Here is a 16,637-nt window from a genome sequence, read left to right as displayed (position 1 = left end):
ATAATGCCATATAAATTCCAAATACATAAATTTCTAATTTTGTGAATAAGTTTATTTTCATTTCACACATCAAAAAGCTGACCCCAAATGTTGCCATATGATAAAGCTACAATGGCTTTTACTTCATCATGATTATGTACTCTTCTTTATATTTTTTACCTTCCCTTCCCTTCCCTTCCCTTCCCTTCCCTTCCCTTCCCTTCCCTTCCCTTCCCTTCCCTTCCCTTCCCTCTTTCTGGATGTGGCTGTCAGCCACAGAAGAACATTTCTCATATAATGTGATAAATTTTGATTTATTTCTCTTTCATATAAACCATCTGAACTAACACCATCTTACTCCGAAAGTGTAACAGTTAACAGATGAACTACAGAAATTGTGTATCATACCAACTGGATTCATTAGTACGTACAGTTTTTGGGGTGAAATGTACAAAATGTTGAAATCAAAATTAAAAATAACTAATTTCTTATTCTTTAACTCATTTTTACATGCATAGTATTAAAATGTTTGTCCTCACAGACAAAAGTACCCTTTTTATTTAGTTCATGTGAGAATAACCCTGTGCTGTATACATGAGGACGATTGGCCATCTCATTAAATCTCTGATAACTGTTTGAAAACTTTCTTTAAAAAGAAGTATAGTGTCAAAATGTAAGATGTAAGGCCCACATCTAAGCTGTAGGAACATTCCTTGTGTCAAGGGAAAAGCCTGGATGCTGCATGCCTGCTGTCTTCTCTTCCTCTGTTTCCTACGGAGATAAAAGCAGAGGGAGGGAGCCAGGTCTTCCACATGGGATGAATTCACCAGCCCCACAGCTGCAATCACTGAATCTCTCTGCTCAAGTCCTCATTATAGCACCAGGCCTTTGAAAGCATCAGGTAACCTCAGCTTCCCTGGCAGCAATGTGTGCTGATGGGTAGGTTATCAGTCCTCAGCAGACCAGATTCACATGGACAAAAGGGCTAACAGTGACAGAATTCTTCCCTGGGCTGTTTGCAGATATAATATGTCATTCGGGGGTTCAAGCATACTGCCTTAATTATTGTACAGGGCAGGGGAATGGAAGTGATGCACAAGTTCAGTTTACTTAAATAGAAATAATACCTGCCCCAGTTAATGTTTGGCATCGAGAGTTTTTATTTAGTGGGTAGCAAAGGATTTCAGGCTGATAAAGATGTCTAGTCTTGCTTAAATTATTTCATTAAGCTTTGAAAAGAAGCTTTCTTCTACTTTATTAATCTAAAAGTCTGTAGTTTTCTTCTGTAAGATTTATATATTTCCCACCAAGAGGAAAAAAATGTCTTTCATTGAAAATAATGAAAAATAAACTTGATTATGCTATCTTAATTTAATTTATTCAAGCATCCAGTACTATTTTTCCATGAAACTGTAAGGAGCACAAGAAAAACAAAGTTAGGTTTCAACAAATCTTTACTGCTTCTTGTGGTGCTGTTTCTCTAAAATACTTACACTATTATATGCTTGCCAACTGGCAAGTTGCACTATTGCCATTGGGGATACTGATAGGTGAAGCTACCAGCAACACAGTTGACTAACTATTGTAGTTTCAACTGTGTCAAAATTTCTGCTATCACCATTACTTCTTGGCAAAGCACAGAAAGATCTGGCTTGCCAAAGTACTCTCAAGGTCAATGACAAAGCATTTACTGTGAATTCCAAAAGCTGCTTTTTATTTTAAAAAATTTTCAGAGAAAAGGGGTCCTAATTGCTAAACTTAAAAAACCCATAGAGCCTCTCAGCAGATGGAAAAGTAAAAGACTGATAATTTAGAGTAAAAATAATAAAACATAATGAAAAACAACAACAAAAAATGAAAATACATTAAAATAATGAAAAATGAAAATAATGAAAAAAAAAATTGACATTTTTATCTTCCTTTGTTGTTTGCTCCGTCCACAACTATATCTATTTAATTTAAAAACTAAAAAATATATATATATATTTTGAAAAGAAAAAGGAATATTATTTCAAAGAATTAAATGGCACCAAATAAAAGATCCATTTATAACACTAGAAGACTTCAAAGGAAGATTTACTTAGAACTAAATACACTTCTTGGGACCAGGCCTTGAACCTACAAATGCTCTGGAGGCATATGTGAACAATTTCATAAAGCAAATCTTGTTGTGTCTTAGTGCTTTTGTTAGATAATGGAGTACATGTGCTCCTCAAAAAGGGATTAGTAACAATTTTCTGACCTTGGAAAGAGTAACTAATCGGTGCTGTTGTATTTGCATGCAAAAAATAAGATTTTCTGTAACTCAGAAGTACTCTGAAAACACTGCCATGCTTGAAAGACATCTATTCGGCTAAGTCTTTTGCAATGAAAAGGTTGTTTTAAAAAACAGAATGCACCTCACAGAATACTCAGGGTGCCGATGTATCTGACTTCCTAAATCTGCTTTTAGTAGATTCCTGCATCAGAGAATGGTGTAGTTTTAAGAGCTTGACTTAATTTTGCATGACTATAACTAACTCTTCTGGGCCTCTGTGCTGAGATTATCTGTCTTTTGAGAGATCATTTGACTGAATCACAGGCATGCAATAGCAAGAGACAGCCTTTCCCTTAGTAGTGATCAGGGATCAGTTTATAGTAGCTTCTCTCAGTTGTTTTTTGAATTACTTTTTCTTTTTTTTTAAATCTTCTGAGGTTGTACTGAAGGACACAGTAGTAGGGGACCAGCAACACTTTTTGAGGGCTATGTGCTATGAAGAGAAACAGTTTGTATGTTTTTAATATGTTTCAGAAGCTACCTGTGAAAAACAATGTGATCCAAGTTCTGCTTTTTCAGATATTTGCAGAGAAGATCATCTATACTGGTTTGCTGAGCCTCTTGTAGCTTTTGACCAAGCCTCCTACATGAAGAACAAGGGGCCTTGTGTGAGATCTTGAAGATGTGTTAGCAATGGGGAAGGTGATGGGTGAGATGGCTCCAGATGGAGACAAAAGAGAGTGCCTGGTCTGAACACTGCAGGAAGCACAAAAGCTAAAATTTCCATGTTCTTTGGGGAATATCAGAGCAGTTAATTAATTATGCAGTTAATTAATAATTCAGCAGTTAATTATTGGTATGCTAGTAGGTTATGACAGATGACCAAAATAAAGTCAGTGTGGACTGACTGGTGCTACACAGCACTGAAAATCCTTTCATTTGTAGGACAGGTCTCATGATCAAGAATTGTGTTTGTAAGATGAGACTGGATCTTATTTATTCACACCATTCTTTATGACTTTCTTAACTAGCAATGGATGACTTGCTTCTAATAGAAGTTTGAGGATATGAGTTATAAGGCCACAGAATGATCTTGGAATGGAATAGACCTTGCAGATGAGTCTGATGTCAAAATGCAAATACAACTAAAATAATTTTTCAACAGGGTAACTGTAAATAGCCTTCTAGGCTTCTGTTCCTCTGGTGAATGAGTTACAAATGTACTTAATGGAGTCTAGTGGCGTGAATAGTGCTATAGGAAGCACCCTTGAAATACAAGTTGCTCCTTTCCTTTCAGTTCTGAAGGAGGCAGATACTATCTGGGGTTTATCTATACAAAGGGTAACACATTCTTCTTTTTTTCTTTGAATACTTCCTGTGTTACAGTGGTAGCTCAGGGTATTGTTATTTTTACATCACTTTTGTGAGCTGATAAAAGTTGAACATGCATTGAGTTTTAATAATAGAGCAGGCAGGGATGTGAATGGGATGGTACTTCAGAGACTGCCATTGTGACTTTTTAGCATCAGGGTGTTTCTGAATTCTGTAGGAAAAAGCTGCATAAATCTCTCCTCTGAGGAAGAAAAATTCGGTTTCATCTTAGCATTAAAAAAATCCAACCCACCACGAAACGAATCAAAACAGAATTCCTTGGGTTTTTGTGGGGTTTTTTGTTTGGTGGGTTTTTGTTTTGTTTTGTTTTGTTGTTTCGGGTTTGTTTTTTTCTTTCGTGGTTTTTTTTGTTTGTTTTTTCCTGTACAGCTTCTTAATGTTAATACAAAATTCAATAAATAATTTATTTCAAGCTGCTGTGAGCAATCAGTAAGTAGCACATCTACCTTTCTTTAATCTTTATATGTGTGGTCAATATGCATGGATGTATGCATGCAATTAGTTAGCCATTTCATCAGTTAGATTTGCTGTCTTCATAGAAGTAGGCAATCTGCCTGCCTGCAGAGATCTTCTGAAATCCATACTGGAGAGGTTTAGAGATGCCAGGTGAGGAGAAAGGTTTGCTTTTCCAAGACAAAAAGAAAAAAACCCATTTATTTTTTAAAAGTCTCTTCCCCAAATTATTCTCTCTTTTAAAAAAATATCACAATGCTTCAGTTGCTCTTCTACCATACTAACATACTTGCTTTGTTGGATAAATAAATGGAGATGCATAGGTTTGCTTAAATGAAGAGAAAAAAATGTTTAATTGAATTCTTTATCATCAGAGTGTTCTAAATCCTGAACTTGTAACACAATAGTCTTATAAATCCTGAATTTATAAGGCAATACGGAATGAGATTTCTTCTACATTTTTTCCGTTATCCTTTGTACTGATATGACTGGAAAGTCTGTGAGAAGGCTGCTCTGCCACATACTGTAAACCATTACAAGGCAGAAATGGGGCTTGCAGCTTCATTGCTCTCCTATTTACCTTATAACAAGTTGTTTGGATAAAATTGTCTAAACACTTTAGAAGGAATAGACTTCTTCACGATACCAATCAATGAACAGGCTACCCATACGGAAAAAGAAAAAAACACTGTACCTCTAATTTAAAAAGACAACATCTAGAACTCTTCTGGTCCTGGTCCCAGAGTGTATGAAGGATAAGCTAGTGAAATCAACACACTAAATATTGTGGGTCTAGCCATGCAACTGGGCAATTCCATTCCTTTGATAGCAATTTGATAATTAATTTCCCCTCAGAGCAGAATATCTACTTGCCCCCTTTCTGGGTTTGCTTGCATGTCACCTCTGAAATGAAAAATAATTTCTTTTTATAACACTCTAGTTTACCCAGACATAGCTTTCTTCAAGCTCTAAAATCATAGCTGTGATACATTAGCCTGTACCAAAGTCCTGTTGGTGAAAACAGAACTAAAAAAAAATATGTGGCTAATAAGGAAAAGGTGTTCTGAATCTTTTTTCCCACACAGGTGGGAAAAAAAAAAAGACAATAAAAAAGAAGCTAGCTTTCTTTTTAAGCAATCATCTTCTCTGACTGTCCTGGTCAGCCTGCCAGCCACATTTGCTTATTTGCTCTCTCAAAACCAGCCTCTGCTCTTTTCCCATAGGCACACAATAAATCCCTTTTTCCCAGACAGTTTTCTGCAGATGAGCTGTATGAATGACATTACAGAAGCTGGTCCAATGAGAAAGAGAGAATTACTTTTCAAGGCTTATCAACTTCTCTCAGAAATTCACTTGGTGTTCAGAAAGCAGCTTTAGTCAGTACTCCCAGTAAACCTCCTCCAAGCAATTTCTTTTTCCTCTTTTGTCTTTGCCATCAACTGACAGACAAAATCCCATTCCTCTTGTCACAGACACCTCTGGCATCGTATTTGGTGCTTGAAACAAAATCCAATCACTGTCCAAAGAAATGTATTGCTTTAAATGGCTGTCTAACTTAATAGATAATGGCATACCTATTGCATGCTTTGGCTGAGGTCTGTCTAAAACTAAGAACAACATTACTAAAATTTCAGCTTTGCAGTCCTTGTTCCATGTTCGTCCATTAGGAGTCTCTGATGACCTTGGTACTACTCGGGTGAAACTTCAAACATGGAAGTGAAAGAAGTATTTTTGGTTTTCATCTGCTTATTGATGGAGCTGATCATGACAAAAATAAAGTGAAAATTTAACTATGACTTCTTTCCAAAATGTTGTGATTTTTGGCAGGGATGTTCACAACTCCTTTATGATAACTTTTTTTTGTGATAAGAGTAGTAGTTATTTTTAAAAGACTTTTCCACTAAAGTGTGATTTCTATCATTAAAATAGACAATGTACTTATTTTTATCAAAACTTTTAATATTTTTTTGCTTTACTTTCTACCAATACGTAAGATTGAATTTCACATAATACATTGGTCTAAATATACACCTTAAAATTAGATAGACATCATGGACAGAACAGAGATGTATGCCAAATTTGTATTAAATAAATTTCTAAAGTCTTCTATAAATCCCTTTAGGATTTTAGGTCTCAGAAGAAATTTGTCTATTCCTTGTACATGCTTTAATATCCTGGTTCAAATAGATTCTTTGAAAAATATTGGTCTTTTGTTCTGTCATGGCAGAGGGGAAAAAAAGATGGAAATGAGGCTTTTTAATGTTTTTCTTGGAAAATATGACTGAAAAAATCTTACTGAGCAATAACACTAAAAACAGAAGTGGAGAAAAAAAAACCAGATTTCTTAAAGTAATTAAAAAAAATATTTTCTATCAATATGGAATGCACTGATCCTGAGTTCCTTTCCAAAGGCTGACTTAAAACGCAAACATAAACCAATGCTTGTATTCATCAACCTCATGTTATTCAGGTTACACAGTGACATGTCTGAAAGTTAACACAAGGTACAACTCCTGTGGAGTCTTATCTTTGTCACTGCACACAGCCCAGGGACAATCAGGAATTTCCTCTCAAAAATTGTAATATGCCAGGTAACTAAAGGCTGTACTTCCAATCACATAGGAAAAGAGATGGCTTGAGGACTGTGCAATCATATCTGAGTTCTGACACTCCCAGATTCACTTCTCATTTCTCTTCCTTCTCTCGCTCTTGTAGTAATGCAGTATTTCCAGGCAGCTTGATGTGGCTGCTTAATACATTGTGTAGCTGGGGTATAAACCTGGTCTGGAAATGTGCCAGCATGATTTTGGCACAGATCCAAGATTTTTTTCCTGAGCAGCAGACATTGAGAGAAGAGACATTTCATTTTTTTGTGCCTTCAGTCAAATGTGAATGTGATTCCACGAAAAGAGAAAACTCAGTCTCGTTATCTTCTGAGATTTTTTTCCCTTCAGGCTCCACAGTCTGCAGCAAATAGCAAAAATGTGTACATTTTGAAAAGCTTCAAACAGGAAAGCGTGAGACATTTCGAATATATAAGCTCTAATAAACTACTATTATAATATTCAGGAAAGGATTTTCTGAACTCAGGTCTTGGCACAAGAAAGAATATGTCATTCTCCACTAAAAATAAATTAATAAATAAAACCCCATTGAAAATCTGAGGAAAGAAAAATCTCTCCACTTCCAAGAGATTAAAAGAAAACCTGTTTGGTCCCTTTTTCTGAAAACTTCTTTGTAAAATATGTTTATTTGTTATGCAAATATAGAAGGGAAAATAACTTTCATAACCTAAAAGGAAATCTTGGGGGGGTAAAAATCTTCAGTAGCTTCCTATTCATAGCCCGTAGATGATGGACTGCACATTTTTTGGTATGTAAATGGAATTATAAATTTGTACATTAGAGCCACTAGAAAAAAACAAATGCATGCACGTACACTGGTGAGAGCAGAATAGGCCTCCAGTTGCACAGCTCTAATAGAAGATGATGTGGCAATGTAACCACCTTGGAACACAGAGATATTTCCACCTGCTGCTCTATGGCTGAGCTCTCACAAGACAAAATTGTTGGGAAGATGTAAGTATACGTTAATACATATACATATCTAAATCTATACTTAAGTGAGTAACTTGTTTGAAATGAATCAGCAGAGTGATCATAACAGTATTACGTAACTGGGAAACAAAAGGAGAAAGCTGAAGAAACCATAAAAGCATTTGTAGTAAAATGAAGAAAACCACATTAGATGATACATAGATTATATGAACTTCATACAAGGACAGAGATAATTTTTTAAAATGTGGCTCATATGTTGGACCTGCTTATTCAGTCCTTTGCAAGTGCTGAACTATTTGTGCCTTGTACAGAAAACAGAGAAGTGAGAATAGTCCTTCCCTTCACACCATTTTGTGAACACATCCACACAAGGTTTCATTTTGCTGTTCTGAGGCTCACTACTCAGCTTGTCTGAGTACCTTACCCGTGTCACATGTCAATGGTCTCAAAGGATCTCTAGAAGTACTCAGAGGAAATCCTTTGTTGTCCCTTTTGATACAGTTGATCCAGTGACACAGTAGCTATTGAACGTCAGAAATTGCCTGATTTAGAAGGACCTAGGATAGAAAATGCCAGCACTTGAAACATGTTGTGGTTCACTCCTCAAAGAGGAACAAATGTCTCTTCAGGAAAATTTTGAAATTATGACTTTTTTTTTAGATATATATATATATATATTTTAAGTTCACAAGTAACCATGCTTTTTTTTTTTTTTTTTTTGATAATACATAACTGGGGTTTAGATTTTTGCGGTTTTCATCTGCCATCCCTGTGTCATGTGATTATGAGTGCTTTCCCCGACTGCATTGTTTCATTTTCACAGCAGTAGAGGAATGCTGAAAAAAACCCTGTGTAGTTCTCACTCCTGCAGCAACCCAGCTCCCTCTGGAGTCATGAAGCTTCCTTCCTCAGGGTGTCGTGTCTTCTTCCTCGCTGGCTGCTTCTATCATAGAATCATAGAATCATAGAATCATAGAATCATAGAATCATAGAATCATAGAATCATAGAATCATAGGGGTTGGAAGGGACCTTGAAAGATCATCTAGTCCAACCCCCCCTGCCAGAGCAGGGCCACCTAGAGTACCTCGTATAGGAACGTGTCCAGGTGGGTTTTGAATGTCTCCAGTGAAGGAGACTCTATTGGTCTCATCCAAGATCTTTTTTCCATCCTGAGTTTCCTATAAGCAGGATATGACTAAAAAGGAGACTTTCCATTTCTTTTCGGTTGGGATTGTGTGGCAGTCTGAGGATGGTGCTATGATTGTCTACTGTGGACCTAATTTAGATGCTTTCATTTTACAGAGGAGGGAAAATCCAGTTGCAAAAGTCTATGATGTTTACTTATTAGAAGGAATTTTGTTGTAGGTTGTATATGTAGGTTGTATGTTTGTTTTGTTGTATAGTGATCTATAGAAAAAATTCTATTACTCACAGTGAGTAGTAGATTCCTGGTAATTAGTTGTTGTGACTTTGCTGGTTAAGTTAAAATTAATTAAAAAAAAACCAAACACAATCCACCACCAACACAGAATGTCTGATATGTTAGAATGCTTTAGTTTTCTATAACATGTGTTTACCTGGATATGAAATGCAAGACTTAGTCATAATAATAGCAAAGCTATATATCACAATCAAAGTTGATCTACATTTAATATACTTTTTTGGTGTGCGTGCAGCAAGTAAAAATGATAGCCTGATGTACTCAATAGCATGCTTAGAAAATTAATACTAAACGAAATAAGCTCTGAAGAGATCTGAATGTTTTGCTTCAAAGTTTTCACCAAAAGGATATTTCTCAGGGTAAAATGACCCTACTTTTCACAGTCTGTTATAGTACAGAAGGTAAACAAGCAACTGATTTGATTTCAGAGGGACAGGATGTTAAATTTAACTCTTGATTTCTATCAGGTGGACCTGTGGCTTTCCTTAATAATGTTAATGTAATGAGTCAGAAGTGGAATAAGTAAAACTACAAAGAGTTAATTGGGATCTCTTCAACCTAATGGAATCTAACTATTACAGTTATTAAGTCACCCACATTTAGAGTTGTTCTAGTGCCCACCAGTCTTTGAAAACACCACATACAATCCCATACCTGCTATCAATATCTATTTATTGAGATCTGGGGAAAGATCATGAGGGATGTAACTCAAAAGCCTTCTTTTAAGTTTCTCTTCTTTTTAGTCTTGGCACATGCCTAGCTTTCATCATCATTCTGGCTGATATTTCAAACAAGCATGGCCTTCATAAAGCATGGAACAAATAAGTATTTTATTTGTCTCAAACTTATGTATTATTTTTAAAATTATTAAGCTGGGGAGTATAAAAAAGTATCACTTTTTTTTTTTTTTTTTTTTTTTTTTTTTTTTTTTTTTGTTGTTGTTGTTGTTGTTATAAATGTTTCCTGTATAAATGTTTCCTGTATAAATATGTCTTCCAGAACAGGGGCAATTCAAAAATTATCTGCTGGTCTCAGAACATGAGTTACAGATTCAGAGAAGAAAGTAAAAAATGCCATTTTCAATAAGTACTATACCTACTGGAAATCCTATAATTGTTGTAATTATCTCATAAAAGAAAAAAAAAAGCTTGCTCCTGATTAAAACAGTCAGTCATAGTTAAAAAGTTAAAACCTTGTCCATCTGTGGCATAAAAAGAAAAATACAGGCAGCAAGGGCAAAAACTAACAGCATCTTCTAATAGAGGATGATAGGCAAGTAATAGCATAGCTGACAGTCACAAATGATCAGCTCAGAAATTTCTATCAAACCATTACAATTGTCTGAAAATACATTTAGTGCTCCAAACTGTTTGGTTCATGGAAAGTACTCCTTTCAAATTGCTATCTTTGGTACAAAAGGATGTATTAAGTGCCCAGATCTATATAACTGAATTGAAGCTATATATAAAAAAAGATAAAAAATATTTTTAAACATCAGTCAAATAAATCAGGATGATGCATTCCTGGATGATTTTTAAGCATTCATAAAATGTTTAACTCCACTTTATAGACATACACAAAATCTTTATTGCACTCCTGCAGCATGAAAACAGATAACAGTCCAATTATGTGACATTTTGAACCCTGCATATATTTGTGCATGAACATGCATACTTAGAGAAGAATGAATTAGAAAAGATTTTCTCATAACACCTAAAATATCAAAAATGTTTCCAAATGTGATGAGAGTAATTTTTCAGAAAAAAATTAGCTCATCTGAAAAGTCTTTTTTGAACTATTTGACCTAGAAAAAATGTTCATGTATTAATTTTTTTTTTCATAAAACGCCTATCCATTTTTTATTTTCTCAACATGCAGCTTCAACTGCTGTAGACAGGAAAAAATTAATAACATTAACTACAAAAAGTACTATTAAGTGTTAACCATAAAAGATTAATGATTTTCAATTAGCTACATATGTAATACCTTTATTGTTTCCAGAGATTTGCAGAAAGCCAGTGATATTGCCTCTTTCTGCAAAAATACTCAGGTAAGATTAAGTTGCAAAATCATCCACAGACGTGTTTGGAGATACCTAGGGGAGTATTTATGTTTTACACTGTAAATTCCCTGAAGTTGTGCCTACTGACTACTATACCTGACACTGTAAGCAAAGGAGGATGAAGAATAATGATTTGGTAACACATTAAAAACAGCAACATGATGCTCCACTTCCACTGGAAAGCCACAGGAGAGAGAGGACTGTAATAGTTTTTTTATTCCTGCCACTCCCCATCTGCCCACTCAAGGACCCTGGTTGGAATCACTGGGATCACATAGGGCAGAAAAAGTTAAAGCAGATAAGTGAAAAAGAAGTAGAAAAACTCAGTCCAGGGAAAATGCAGACTGCAACCATGATTCCTGCAGACTTGAACAGACAGGTGCTGAGTTTCTCATTGGATTTAAAGGTACAGCTCTAAAAATTTTGTATAATCCTCAGCTCTTGGATCCTACCCAAAATGTCTAGGAAGTTAGACCTTCCCATGAGCCCAAACTTTTGTTTGGGACTCTGAGAGTCCCACTTTAGTCCTGTGAATGTTATAGGTACAAAAAGAAGTTGTCTTTGCATGTCTGAAAAATTGACATCTCTTTGCTGTCCCCTGTCCAGATACAGATACACTCACACAATAGTGGAATGTACATTTAGGGGTATGGTGGTCCCAGGATGTTCTCAGATGAACAAAGGTTTAAAAAACTGTGGGTTTGTACGCTGTCCTGGAGGAGGTACTTCATCCTGTTCTCTAAAGCTTTGGTACATTTTGTGGTAAAGTAAATAATGTGAGGTATGATGCTGAGGTGTAGGCTTCTGACAGTTACCTCCTCCACTACCATTAGTAATACTATATTCTGAAATATTTGATATCCACAAAGGACTCCATTTGAAATAGTGAAAGCATAAATTTTGGTTGTAAGCACATGGAAAAGTTATGCATCCAGATGCCTTTCTTAGGCCACAGGGGCTGCTTGCAGCGAAAGGAGCTGGTGCATTGTCAGTCCAGCTGGATTTTCAACCAGCCATTTTGTAAGCAAAACCCATGAGCTCCAGACTGCTATTTGTGATTTTTCTCCTCTATTAGATGTCCTAGCCTCAGTAACCACAACTTACTAACTGTCTCCTGCAACACTTGAATGCAAGAAGTTCGTGCTTTGTTTAGTTAAGAGATCATAGATGAACTTTACTTGCCTTCCTTTAGGGACAGGACTTATTGCTGTCTTTGTTCTTTACCTGACATCAGTTTTAATGGAATTTCTAAGTTACTAAGCACCTTTCAGTTTTTTATTCGCACCAGACTGGGTTGCCTGCTAGGCTGTGTCAAGCTTTGTGAGTATTCTGACCATGCTCTCAAGGATGGTCCCTACTTAACTATATTTCCTGGTATCTTGTGCACAGTCAAAGCTTTCATATCTAACTTTTGTTATTTCTTCCCCTCAGATCTCCACACTGTCAGCTCCCAGATAGTCTAGAGAATACAAGGGGACTTACATATCTGTTCAGATTATTTTTAAAAAATATGGATGCAATCTGCATATTAAAGCATTGGAGTTCCTGTGTCTTAAGAATAGGCTCACCATAGCTAAAAGACTGCAATTTCCTTGAAGCATAGAGTTACAACAACACTGCAAAAATACTGGAGGGTGGGGCAGAGGTAGGTAACAAAATACATAACGAAAGCTATATTTAAAAATAGTCACATTTTTGTTTCTCAGCATCTCTGCTTCTCTTTCTGTTAGTTCAAGCTGCAATTTCCTTTAAGACAGATCTCTCTCTCTCTCTTATTTTCTTGGGATCTTGATGTTTCCTTCCCTCAGGGACAGCTATAATACAAAAATATGCTAAGATAGATTGTCCTACCATTCACTTTTATTTTGGAAGAGTTTGGTCCCTAACTTGTGAAATTTGGCACCCAGACACTTTGTTGTGTTACAGTCAGACCTTTTTCTCCATTTCTTAAGGTTCTTTAGTTAACATTTCTATCCTACATCTTCATTATCACAGTCTTGGATTTAGGTTGTATTTTTCCCTTGTGCATATTTCTGGAGACATATTCATAAACCTTATTGTTTGTGTTATAAGAAACATAAAATGGATAGTCCTCTTTCCTGTGTTCATTTTCTTTCTCAGTATCATATGGTTTAGTCTGGAAGGAAACATCTTTTTTGAGACTTTATCACTATACTGGATTTAAGAGAGGATAGAATTTGGGCACAAACACATATGTCAACCAAATGTCACAATTTCCCTGTGGGAGGGGAAGGAATTCTAGGGATAGAGTATGCTTAGAATGACTTTGGTAGCTTTTGTTCCACTGACGTGATTTCTATTGATAGAGGATGACCCCGACAATTTATAGACTAGAAAGAGATGGGTGAAAGAAAAGATGAAGTACATTTTTTTGTAATACAGGACTTCCCAGGGTACAAAACTTTGAACAATTAGAATTCTAGTTTGTCTTCAAGCTTAAGTTTACTTTGCTAAGTTTCAGCTTTTGTGACTTCAAAGATAGTTACAATGGAATATAATGCTTTCCACACAAAATGTGATCAAATTCCCTAAAGGTTTTCCTATAGCTCTTTCTGAAGATTGTTGGAGTATCATGGGTAAAATGACAAACCTGTTATTTTGCTTACAATGCTAACATGGTACTCACCCTGTTTCAAGTTTAGAAACTGGCAGAAGCCAGTCAGAAAATTACTGGTTTTATGACTTTGGGGTTTCGTGCAAGGGGATTAGGCTTAAAGAGTTCTCTGAGTTTTAGCTGCCTTAATTAAAAACATTATTCCCCCAGAATGAGAAGCGATGTATCCTGCTCTTTGATATTGCACTTCGTAGTCAAATATATTAGCCTAAGCCCTTTATGATAAAGCCAATATACATATAATTCTAATATTCCTGCTGCAGGGCATTGCTCTCCAAAACCAGACTGGGGAAGACATCTGGGGAAAATAATACCTGGGGCTGGTGTAGTAACCTCTGAGACAGCCTATCTGTCAGGACACAGTAACTGGGGCACCAGCCACAGCCATGGTATTTCTTGTTTTGGGGCAAATAATGAAAAGCATGAATTATGATGTGTCAAAAGGCAGAACCTCAGAGGAGCTAATGTTTGACTCTCACTAGCTCTCTGATAGAAATGCAGGGGTGACAATATTTCTTTTTCTGATCCAGAAACAGACTAAATTATTTACTGTTATAAATCATCCTATAAACCAGGAGATGTCACTTTAAAAAAAAAATTTACCTTCCTGACACAGGTCAGAAGTATCAGAGTAAGATGGTAGCCTATCTGTCTACCCTGTAATTGGGGGACGAAGCATATGCAGTATAGGTCTGGGTAGTGAGCCAGTAATGAATATTCATGTGGCTTTGTGCAAAAACTAAGGATTTGCTTTTCACAATGCCCATGGAAAACAATAGTTTTTTAATATTGTCTATCTAAGTGATTTATGTTTCATGTTAGTTCACAAAGGACTCTTGTTAGTATGTGATTTATGGGTTGGAGAAAAATAATTGTCTGAAGCCTAGCTGAAGGTTGGCTTCCAATGCATTAATAATACATAAGCTAATATTCTTTCTTGGCATTGCAAATGCAAATTGCTATTATGGTAATAAAAATTACTGTTTATTTTAGATTGGAAGCAGCTGTAGGTGAGAGCACTTTTTTACTTTTTTGCTTTTTTTTCCCCTATCAGATGTCTTGATTGATACTGACTGCCAGTTCTCTGATAAACTTAATCAGAGGTTCTCCTCTAAACTCAGCTGGTATTTGATCATTGGAGAGGGATAAATACAACTTTCTTTGCTAAAAACAAAGAGGGAGCTTTCTTGTACTCCTCCCCGTCAAGAATGGTGAAAGCCCATCCTAGCTGGCAACTTGGAACTGATAAGTACTGGAGAATCGTTCATGGGCATGAATTGTTCACAAAGACATATAAAGTCAGATATAAAATACGTAGTGCCAAAATGAGTCCATTTTGTGAAGCAAGTGCAGGTGAAGATAATTTTATTTAAATGACTACTTTCTGACAGATGTAAATGGCAATACATATTGTCTGTCCAAATTAGTATTAGAGTTGATTGAAGTTATGTTGGGTAGATTAGAAATTAACTTCTCTGCTTGAAATAATTTGTGACTTGATTACCTGCTGAATCATTTCCCTTTCCAAATGATGATTTCATGCCAACAGGCATAGCAGAAATAAACTTTAACAAAGTATATAAGGCATTACTTCATGGCAACATATTCTTCACAAGGAATCATAGTCTTTCCTGCCTCCTCTTTTTGGCTTCATCGAGTTTGTACTTGCTGGATTTCTGAGAACATTTGACTTCCTAAGATTTCTGAAGAAAAACAGGGTAAAGCTTTTGAAGTGACTGCTGTAGGGAATCTTCCTTCATAAGCTGTGAGTTTCACAGGAAACACAATGTACACATGTGTTACGAATGTAAGACTATTTTTGCAAGGAAGTTACAAGGCAGTTCATCTGTCTTCCTGTGATTCAGAGTGGCCTTGCTACCGATTTGCATCACAAGCTGCCCATGGGACCCATATGCAAATGCCCATGGGACCCATATGCCAATTTGATCATTCAGATTGGTGCTATCCAAGGCAGATGAAAATAAATACTGGACTGATCATCTTATAAGCACAGGCTGGGTAGTTTACTCCCTGGAGAATGTAGAGTGAAAATGCTTTGTATTATACTCATATTTTGTCTACCTCTTATTGCATTTTTAGTTTGATATAATACTAATAATGCAATTCATATACTTATTTTAAATCAAAATAGAAGAAAAATAATAAGTAACAGAAATAAGAAAGTTAGTAATGGAAATATGATTATCTATACAATCAAAATAATTTTTTCATGCATGTTGTATAACAAAATAATACACTCCAGAATAAATGGCTTTGGAAAGATATCATCTTCTTCAGTTTCACTGGCAGGAAAATTTCCAGGCAAGACATGCGTGTTAGGGAGGTGACATTAGTTCTGCTCCATCATTACCTCTTACTTCAGAGACTGAAAAACTAAAAATATCCAGGAATGCTGTATTTTCTGAAACTGATGCCCTTCTCATATGGTATACAGCACAATCTTTGAACAACAAAACAAATCAAAACAAAACAAAACAAAATTATTTCTGTCTCAGTTAAAAGATGAAATTTTTCCCAGATCCTACAATTCCATTTTCTTGCAGCTGAGAGGTGGTGGAAATGAGGCAGGGACTGCATGTGATACCAGGTCTACAACCCTGCAAATCCTACAGGGTTATTCTGTAAGGGAAATATCTGTTTTTGTCAGTTAACTGAATAGGTTTATCTACTTTTCTAGATGGCAGTTGGTGGGAAATGTTGCTCTCCTTTTTGATCCTTAAAGAGCTTTCTGTACTTTAAACAATCACTACTCTAATTTGAACAGAGCTTATGTTTAATACGTTGTAAGGCATCTTGAAAGAGTTGTCTTGTAGGCATACTACAGCTTTCTCTCTAAAAT

This window comes from Calypte anna, chromosome 2 (assembly GCF_003957555.1).
Source record: "Calypte anna isolate BGI_N300 chromosome 2, bCalAnn1_v1.p, whole genome shotgun sequence".
NCBI classification, from domain to species: domain Eukaryota; kingdom Metazoa; phylum Chordata; class Aves; order Apodiformes; family Trochilidae; genus Calypte; species Calypte anna.
This window is presented reverse-complemented; position numbering follows the sequence as displayed.